The sequence below is a fragment of the Barbus barbus genome (genome assembly GCF_936440315.1).
Source record: "Barbus barbus genome assembly, chromosome: 2".
NCBI lineage: Eukaryota > Metazoa > Chordata > Actinopteri > Cypriniformes > Cyprinidae > Barbus > Barbus barbus.
Genome location: NC_136730.1, coordinates 16,903,327 through 16,914,368, shown reverse-complemented (window position 1 = coordinate 16,914,368; position 11,042 = coordinate 16,903,327).

The following is an 11,042-nucleotide window of genomic DNA, read 5'->3' as shown; positions in this document are numbered from 1 at the left end:
TCGTGGTGTTAAGTAGCTGCTGGCATGTAGGCCAGAGCACACTCAGAGAGCGCTAAAAGGCAGCGCCAAAACGCGGTGGCAAAAGTTGAAGGAGAGAGTGAGTTTGATGGCATCCTGGGTTTTTACACTCGGCTTCTGGACACATCCCATCTGGTGTCTTAACCAATTAGATAGGCTATTATCTTAGCTAGGGGTGTGCCTTCCATCATAAATCAGCATGTTATCAGTCACATTGTCCGAATTTTACACACTCTTGCAAAGTATACTTTTGGATGTGATTTCTATAACCAGAATATGATACATTTGACAAAGAATCAATTGGAAGAAACGTTTCAAGCTAGATTTGTCAAACTCATACATACCAAACACGAATATGAATCCTTCAGCTATTCAATAATGATTAAAAAGACATACATAATATTTGATTAAAACATGATAGTCTAATGTGTGGGTTATATACATAATATGGAGTGATGCATAAAAATGATTAGTTTCATTAAAATGAAAATTAAAGTCTTTTAAGATGATTTTAGGTGCATATGGAAACGATAGTCTCTGTGAAGAATGGAATTTCAGTCTGGTTCTTTGTCTTCTATGTGTGGGGGAAAAGTCAATCTAAGGAAACTCGTGATTTCAATCGTGGAACACGTGATGGCCATCTCTTGGTCTTTTTCCTGAATTGGAATTATCAATAAGTGTTCTTTTGTCTCAATGTTGAAAGCTGTTTTGTGAAAGAGGCTTGCTGGTTAGGCTTTCTTCAGACTAGTTGGTACTAGGATCTGGACAGATTTATGACATCCTGTTGGGCTTCTCTGGAATTTCGGCTCCTCAGATTTCAATGTTCTGATCGCATCTTAAATTTGTCTGATTCAGTCTCTGATATCCTACAATTATTACAATTTAAAATAACTGTTTTCTATTTTAGTATATTTTAAAAACTGAAGCAGAATTCTTCACATGATCCTTCAGAAATCATTCTAATATGATGATTTGGTGCTCAAGAAACATTTCTTAATATCAATGTTGAAAACTGTTGTGCTGCTTAATATGTTTGTGGAAACAAAGATACACTTTCCTGGATTTTTTTGTAACTCTTTTGTAAAATTATAAATGTATTTACGATCACTTTTGATTATATCAAGTAAGTGTTATTTCAGACACAATATGACCAGCATTTTTTTTTCTTTTTTTTTGCTCTAAATAAATAAACACATAGTTCTGAAAGAAGCTAAAGTAGGATCAGAAATTATGTGTAGCAATCCCAAGAGGCATGGCACAAACAGTGAAACACTTCAGTTCCAAATATCACCACTCTTGGCTCGTCCAATCAAAGTGGACTGGAACTATCATATAATACGGAACTAAGCTCAGTCTCAGACTTATATAACTCTAAACGTTCTGAACAGAGAGATACCACTGGATGGTGCTGTAGAAAACATGAAGCACTGTCACGCTAGGAGCAGAGACGAGTGTTGGATCACAATAGCTCTGTATTGCATTTCCTGCGTGTCTGGCCGTGGTCACTTTTGATGGATTGAGCCATTAAATAATTATAGTGTATGACAGTGTTTATTACCCGTACACAATGAATCATATCCACAACCCGATCTGAGCGATTGTACTACAACAAGATGGACTTTCGACTACCACTAGCCAAACCGATCCATTGATGGAAAAAAGGGAAGATAACAATGATTTATATGCTTTAAGAAAATCTCAACCCCCTCAAGGTTGGGGAGTGAATTAGCTTAAGGCATGTTTGGAGAACCTCCTGTACAGCTAATGCCTTGTCAGCAGCAGGGATGGGATTTCAACATATGGGCCTCATTTTCTTGTGCTAGACTTTTAATTCATTATATCAGTGAGGGAGAGAGCGAGACAGAGAGAAATCTTCAAATTGAATTGTGTTGGTGGAATGTGACCTGCAGTAAATTACAGGAGTGCATCTGTAGGCCTCAGGGAGAGAGTGAAAGAGAGCAAAAATTTAGTAGATTAAAAAACAGAGAGAAAAACTTGGTCGGAGTTCAGCTGGAGGAATGGCCCTGATATCTTCACATTCCTCTTTGCCAGCACATCCACACTTTCGTTTGTTGTAAAATAGATTTTTTTGGGGAAATCTTTATTCCGCAAACTTTTCTTCCGAAAAGCCAGTGTGCGCGCAGCAGGCAGGGTAGCATGGCAGCTGAGAAAGGGGCGTTTGTTTGGGACAAGCCGTAGAGGCACAGAAAATTAGAAAGGCGGCCAGTTGGAACAAGGTGCTTGCCTTCCTCCTCCTCTGCAGTAGTGTAGCCTGACAGATGGGCACCAGGGAGGAGGAGGAGAGGGGGAATTCAAAATCGGTCGCCTCTTTTAGATCCTGGAGTCAGAGGCACTAAGGGATGCGGAGATGTGGCCCGCTGTGTGACTCCAGGAGTTTGCAGGTGTGCAGGAGGTGCTAATGTCACTTGAGGTTGAGGAATAGAGGGAGAAGGGATTGTAAGTGCCCCCCTCCGGTCTCCCACCCACGCCGGACCCAGCATCTCCTCGTACAGGGAGTCGCAACTCAATAACCTTAATGGTGCTTCTCCTAATTAATCAGCTCATCTGCGGAGACCTGATACCTGCAGTCGAGTTCCTCCTAATGCACAGCATCCTCACCATGTCGCCCATGACATTGTAGTAATGAGCTAATGTGGCTACAATGTCACACCAACGTTGCAGGGATGTTATCGGCGGGAGCTCATCTCACATGCTGATGTCCCTGATCCCCTTCAACGCAAAGCGGAGTCGATGTGGCGCGTTAGGTGCTGACACAATCGCAGACGCTTTTCTTAAGAGGAGAAACGCTCCGCCTCGAGTAAACATCTGAAACAGATGGCATTTTCAAAGCAAGCTTCATCAATCTTTGTTGACACTATCCCTCATTTTTTTTTTCCAAACTGCTCTTATTTGGGATATTTGCAATTATAATACATAAGCTCATTTGAATATCAAATTAATTAGCGAACACACTAGAGTAAATGCTTTTTTTATAAGTCCTTGTTAAAAGTGAAAAGTTCTCAACTACGGTCGGATGGCGTGTTAATTTACAGTGATATCTAATCCCACGTCGCCAGACATAAAAGGCATTACTATACATATTTTAATGGGGAGGTGGTTGTTTTCCAAGCAATTTTCTGCTACAGTACATTCTTAATTTATTCATATTTAATTTATTGGTCTCTGCATACCCACTCAGCAAAACTAATCAACAGCATGTAACAGGCCTCTTAAAGATACAGCGCTCTTTGGCAGGCGGCAGGACACGAGTGGCCCTCGTCTTCGAGAAGGCGCTCTGAGCGTCGAGGACAGTGCCGGGACGCATGCATGAACTCCCCCAAGGAGACTGTTTGATTCCCACAGACAACCTTTTGATAATTGAAAGCGAGAGAGCGAGAGGAAAAAGGAGTGAGAAATGTGGCCAGCCTTGAATCACCTGAAATATTTCAATTTTGCGGGTGCTGACCATCAGCCCCTGCTGCCAGAATGTCATCCACAGAGGACTGCCCCCCCCCCATACCCCCCCCCCCCCCCCCCCCCATCCCTCGTTCCCTCTCCGCAAACTCCTCTGCCCTTGAATCTGATTCGTTTTTTTTCCTCTCTCTCTTACTTGCTGCTTTGGCAATCATTTAACACAGTGTGACTTGAGTTCTTATCACCTGTGTGCACTGTATGCTCCAAATACCTATCGACCCATTGACACAGTGTAAGGAGGGACTTGGGCAACCTTACACATGGAAATGATTTCAATTAATTACCATTTCCCTGGAGAAGGCCGAGTGGAGAGAAGAAGAGCGAGCGAGACAAAAGGTCCGAAGAACGGGAACATTCTTGCGGCCTGATACACGCCATGTGTAATGAGCATTGGAAAGGTCATTTGACACGTTTCTGTTGCTATGAATCAGTTTCTTTTCGAGCACTTAATTCTTGTTTTGCAGGCATTGTGTGGAGAGGGTGCGCTGACCAGAGTTGGTAGGGGTTGAGGTGGTAGTTTCGGCACAATAGTTGAGGGCACCTGCAGGGTTGCTGAAGAGGATGGAGAGGGGCACTCTAATGAAATCGAGCATCAGACCTTCTATCATAGGAAAATCTTATAGTAATTGGGGCATTTAATAGAGGCCTGTGATAAATCCAGCTCGATTACAAGGACTACTTCAGAGAAAAGCCCAGTTGAAAAGTGTCTTGAGAGGCCATAACCAAGTCATATCCTTGTGGGTGATCAAATAGGTTCTACTTGACCATAAAACACTCATAAAAGTTCATAACATTTTCTAATAGAAAGCTCAAAAGAGAAACTTTATTTCATTTCTCAGAGCTCAACGATTTTTTTATTTTCTGCAGTGCATTTTTATATTTGCTAGAATTTTTTTCTTTGTTTGATCGTTAAATTTAGCATCCCATGAGTAACACTGCCGCTGAAAAGCAATACAGGAAAAATATTTGCAACCTGTACATTACAGGGACATTTTTAAGCTATGCCCATAAACAACGTATACATAGTTTAACCTGTGTAGTCCGATTTACAAGCAAATTATGCTTTTCAGTTGGTTCTTTTTTATAAATCAGTTTCATCTGTTGCTTTACACTGTTAAAAATAAATGTTCCAGCAAGGTTTTTTTTTTCAATAGAATGCAATAGAAGAACTATTTTAGGTTCCCCAAAGAACCTCTCCAAGAACAGTTCTTAAAAGACCCATTTTTTAGTTCAAAGAATATTTCAATAATCAGAAGAACCCTTTTCCACTATAAGGAACATTTTGTGGAATGGAAATGTTCAATGGATGTTAAAGGTTCTTCATGGAACCATTGACGCCAATAAAGAAACCTATTTTTAAGAGTGTAGGATACAAGCTCTGTGGTTGTGGTAGTCGTGACAGCAGAATTGACTGTGAACACTTTAGGACTACTAGATTCAGTGTTCATTACCCAGAGAGCAGATATTCAGAAGAAGCTCACATCCACCAGCACTACTGCCAGCAAAAAGACAGACCCACTTTACCACATGCCAGCAGCAATACCAGGTCATTTATATCAAAAGTCATGTGAGAGGAGGATTTGAATGTGCAGAAGTACCACTTATGAGTGTGATAGGGTTTAACTCCGTCAGTCCAGTGCATTAGCATTGCATAAATAGTCATATTTATTCATAATGAATCCATGTATTCATTGTTTGAAGTTGTTTTTCCTCACTGGGTTGATTCTGGGAAATGTTGCACATTGTAACAATTTACATACAGCAATGTGTTATTATATAACTATGTAACAATCATACCAACATGATGATTGTCAGCCGTATCTGGGTAGATTATCAGCATGTGTTCTAGTTGCACCAGGGGGTCTTTCTGTGTTTTACAGAGAGGTAAACAGTTCCCCCAAATCAATCGATGCTGTTTGTGTGCAGTTACAGTGTTGTTTTAAGTTCTTTGTTGTTTTCAAATACTCCAGAGAGAAATGAACTACAGTAAACCACAGTGAGAAAAGTAAAAACACATTTGTTGTGATCAAAGAGGGGAATATTTAATATGTTTAGGTTTGAAAATGCAGATAATATTCAAGTCAGGTCTTAGGGCTGTTTTAAAACTTTGCAGTAAAACAAAAAGGAACAAAAGGAGTTGACACTTAAAAAGGCTGCACCATTCTTTGAGTAAGCCTGAAGTTATAGCAATACCATACCCCTCATCATTTCCCATTCTCTTTGAAAGATTTAAACGCCCTCACAACAAATCCACCAGTTTGCATTAGCGCCAAACTAATCTCTGATCTCTCGCTTTTTTCTCTTCGGTTTGGGGTGGGGGGAATATAGCTCCATTAAATATGGATATAATGTCAAGAAAGATGTAATTGGGTTAGAATTAAGGATGGTGCCTTGTTCAGATTACCCCTGTGAATACACAAGCTGAGAGCAACAGCAACATGCTCATGCTGTTAATTAATTGGAATAAAACAGAAAACACTAAAATGCAACTTTAGAACATTAAATTCCTAAAATGCGGGACTAAATGGCAAAAAAAAAAGCCACCTCAGCCAGAGATGCCATATGTCTGACTTTAAAAACATTCCTCTGTTGCTAAATCCAAAACATCTTTCATGCTTGGCTACATCTAATAGGTTTTAAACCCATTTGCTCTTATCCTCGACGTATACAATAATTTGATAGTCAAATAATCCGTGTTCACTCTCTAATGTCTCGTGAATCTGTTTCCAGAAAGATTCCTCATTTCCTCCCCGGCTCACACGTGGGATATGAAGCCTAACACCCAGGCCCCTCTCACACCACTCTGGACCTGCTGAGATTGGTCTCGCTCCCCGTTGCATTATTACCCATTATCACTCGGCCAGCCCTGTATAGGGTGACTGATAGAGAGATGACAGAGAAGACCTGAGCAGCAATAACGCATTATTAGCTTTTTCACAGCTACCTGGGCTGGATTTAGACTGGATATCCACAGGTTCTCTGAGGGCAGTCCATTGTCACAACAGCTGCTTTTTCCACCACAAATTAAAAATAGGGATGCTTTGTGTTCTGTAGTGCACATTAAGCACTCCTAAACTCTGACATGCACTTATATGCATACCATATGCTGCAGTCCATCATGAAACCTTTCATAATTAGCGTTATATCACAATGTGGCCAAAGCCACTAGGAAGTTCCTCAAGGGACGATGCCTTTGAGGCCTGTCTCCACAACAGTGACATTTTGCTTACATGCACATTGTCCCTCTTCAATCTTTTTATGTAAAACACTTTTATGCTACTCACCTATGGATGGATGAACTTTGCAGAAATCGATGATATAGATAAGCCATAGATCATAGCAGTCAACAAGACTGACATAAAAATGAATTCACTGTATGTGAAGTCAACAACCGAATGTAATCATAATGAGGAAAAGTGAGTTATTCCTAATCAATAGCACAATTATGCTAATAGACTCTTTTGCAAAGGCTGGGGCTAAATTACCACTTGTGAAATATAGCTTGAGTGACCTTTTTCATTTTTCTATTACACAATCCACTTTATAAAGTGAGAATTCATTGAAAAAGTACCGATGTATAATGCTGCACACACACCAAACTGAAAAGACGCAGTATATGTGTGTATATGTCTCTGTGTTATTTTGGGGTGTGTGGGGATATTGAAACCTCTGCGTTCTCCATTCTTTGAGATGAACCATATTGGAAAAGGATTGTCTGGTAAAGAATACAATATTTGTACCAAAGCTGGAAAGACAATGGCATTTGACTGTGTCCTTTGTGGAAACCTGTGATATTGGCAGGATTGCTGGAGGTTTTAGTCCAGAATTGGAAACTCTAGGATACATTTCAGGCTTTGATTGTATCATTCCATAGCTTAATGACTGAATGTGTTTATGTGGACTCATGGGTTTGTATTTCAGTTTCTTTGTTGATTCACCTGGCAAATATTTTAAGACTTCCTAAGTGAAAATAGTGCCCTACTCCCTAGTGCCTCTAGTTTCTATATGCTTTCAAATCATCATCATGACTACAGTATTTTTGGACAGGCCACATCCAGCATGTTGTGGTCATCTTCAAGAGCAGAGAAGTCAGGTTAGCAGCTGGTGTTCAGCTGTTAGCAATTATGAGAGAGGAAAGATAATTGAAATAGTAAAATATTATGTATGTATGTATATATATATATATATATATATATATATATATATATATATATATATATATATATATATATATATATATATATATATATATATATAGTGAAGTGACATACTGCCAAGTATGGTGACCCATACTCGGAATTCGTGCTCTGCATTTAACCCATCCAACATGCGCACACACACACACCGTGAACACACACCCGGAGCAGTGGGCAGCCATTTATGCAGCGGCGCCCGGGGAGCAGTTGGGGGTTCGGTGCCTTGCTCAAGGGCACCTCAGTCGTGGTATTGAGGGTGGAGAGAGTGCTGGACATTCACTCCCCCCACCTACAATCCCTGCCGGCCCGAGACTCGAACCCGCAACCTTTGGATTACGAGTCTGACTCTCTAACCATTAGGCCACGACTTCCCCACTATATATATATATATATATATATATATATATATATATATATATATATATATATATATATATATATATATATATATGTATATATGTGTATATATATATGTGTATATGTATATATATATGTGTGTGTGTGTATATATATATATATATATATATATATATATATATATATATATGTATATGTACTAGTACTACTATTGTAAAATATTAGTATTACAATTTAAAATAACTATTTTCTATTGTAATATATTTACTTTACTTTATTTTAATTTTAAAATATATTTTAAAAAAAAGTAAATAAAAGTAAATCATTACTCCAGTATTCAATGTCACATGATCCTTCAGAAATCATTCTAATAATGCTGATTTGGTACTCATGAAGCATTTATTATCATCAATGTTGAAAACTGTTGTTCTGTTAAAAAATTTTGTCATAAGTTGTTTTTTTTTTTGTTTTTTTATCCTTCGATTAACATAATGTTCAAAAGATCAGCGTTTTATGGAAACAGAAATCTTTTGTAACAAATGTTTTTACTGTAATTTTTTATCAAATCACCCCAAACCTTTGAACGGTTGTGTATAAAAACACTTTTACATTTGTGAGCTCTCTTAAGCACAGGGTAAACAACAGCATCGGTTATATCTCTTTTCAAGGACTTTTTCAAGTTTTGACGAAGCCCACTCTTTCTGCTTTCTTCTCAGCTTGCTCTGAGCAACCAGCATTTTGCTTTGATCCTGTAGTCTCAACCTTCTTTTGAACCAACTACACACCAATAAAAAAAGTGGAAATATTTTCATACAACACTTACATGGCACCCGTGTTTAAAGGCTGAACCCTTGGAAAGTCTTTTGAATAAGGCTAACCGGTACTAGAAAGAGCAGGACTATTGCTCACTATTTTTGATTTCATGAACTTGAAGTGAGAATAAAAATAATAATTCTCAGCTCTGTAACCCTCTCGTAAAAAACCATTACATTTTGAATCGTTCAGTCTAATCGATTCTTGCAGAGAGGGCTCTTTCTGTGTATGAGCAACTGGGGTCAGACAGTGCAATTTGCGGATGGGCAGAAGGGCAGCAGATGAAGACCGGTGGCTGGGTGTAAATGACCTCAGTGGAGTTGAGTTAATTTCACTTGCAATGCAAGCATGAAAGAAACCTGTAGTAAAGCAATTAATGCATATCATGTGAGCTCATTATCTATGTGCTCATTAAATCTTAAGTCACCTTTTCCTTTTAGTTGCTCCTTCTTTACATCTACCTGAATTCATCTGAATCCATATGGAAAGCCAAAAATGAAGGCGTCTGGCTTTGTAGTAGAGCAGCTCTGCCCTGTCCATCTCTAACAGACCTCTTCTTTCAAGGCATATTTTTTCTTTTTCGCTCCTGTCTGAATTGCTTTTGTTGATTATGTGTAATTGAGGCAAATCTGAGAAGCAAGGCCAGCTCCTTCTCATCAGCGCAGGCAAGATGAAAAGGGTCCATCCAGGCACCCAACGCGGGGGGTCAGCTCAAATCAGATCACGAGGGTTTTCTTGCGTCTGGCAGCCGACACTTTTAAATGTTAATGGACAGGGCGAACAAAGCCGAAATGGTTCTGAAAACGCTAATTTTCCCTAATTCATGTAAATAGGTTTTTTAATGGAGGAATTAAGCATTTCAAATACGCAATAGCGGGCAATCAGGCCTTTCATTTGGTGTGGTGGCACAGGTGTAGTGGATTGAAATTCATCTTTCGCTGAAGCCGAGCTCATTTGTCACTTGGCCATAACCGGTGACTGCCACATTGATAGAGAATGAGAGAATGGGCCAAGCGGAGCGCCACAACCGTACCTGACATGTGAAGACACGTGACAGCACCAAAGAACACTCGAGAATCTTTTGCGTATGCTGTATAGCTGTATCAGTTGGGTATGCACTGCCAATCTCATACACAAAGGTGTGATACAAGCGAGAACCACTGAGCTGCAAATTCAATTGCCACCTCTCTTCACATCTGCAGCACAAACCGATCTCACAAACCAGAGGACTAAGTAGTTACTGAGGGGCAAACGTGTACAAAGGATGCTCTGCATCTTCCTTTCTGTGCATATTTGTATATTAACAAATGTTTAAAGGAGCTAGATCAAAAAGAGCCAATTCTCAGTTGTATAGGAACAGAGGATGTTTTACGTCACAGCTCACCTCTATTCTCAAGCATTCTTTAGATAGGATTTTATTCAAAGATAATGAAAATCTGCAGTACCTGTTATGAGAAGTGAAAGGTATGTTCACATGCACAATGCTCACATGCAGACGCAGCCTTCGTTCTCCCAATGGATTGAGAAGTCACAAACAAGAGAATGGAAGCAGCTGCTAACATATAGCTACAATCAACTCAAATAGAGGAGCAAGCACAAGGCCAGACAGAACATTTTGCGGCATTGGACTCATGCCGTTAAGGGTATGAATCAAGAGTGAAACGCTCTGTCATAGACTTATTAGACAATATGTAGTAGATATTGGGGCTTTCAGACTATAAAATAGCCAAGGCCCGGCTGAGAGAAAAGGAACGGAGGCCTATTAGTGATCGAGGAAAGAAACACCTTGTTTAAAATGACAAATCAGATCACAAGATTTCAAACACTTTAGCCTGTACTCACAAGGAATGATAATGAAAAAGCAGAGATGGGCTTTTTCGGCTGTTTCAAAGAGAATGGCATTGTCTAACTAACAAAAAAAAAAGGGAGGGAAATCAAAGAGCAGTTCATTTTCGCGCTGACCTTCAGAGCTCCTGGCGAACAGACAAGGGCACAAACAGATTGAGAATTAATTGGTGCACTTAACATTTTGTGATTATAAGGACCTCAGATCAATACACTATGCAAATAGCAGTATTGATGTGGGTGAAGAAACCCTGTTAATTGTGTTTGGCGACCAAACAGGGCCCCTGTGTTTCTATTCCATTATGGAACAGGAGGCACGGACGACACGGTTCCTCCCTC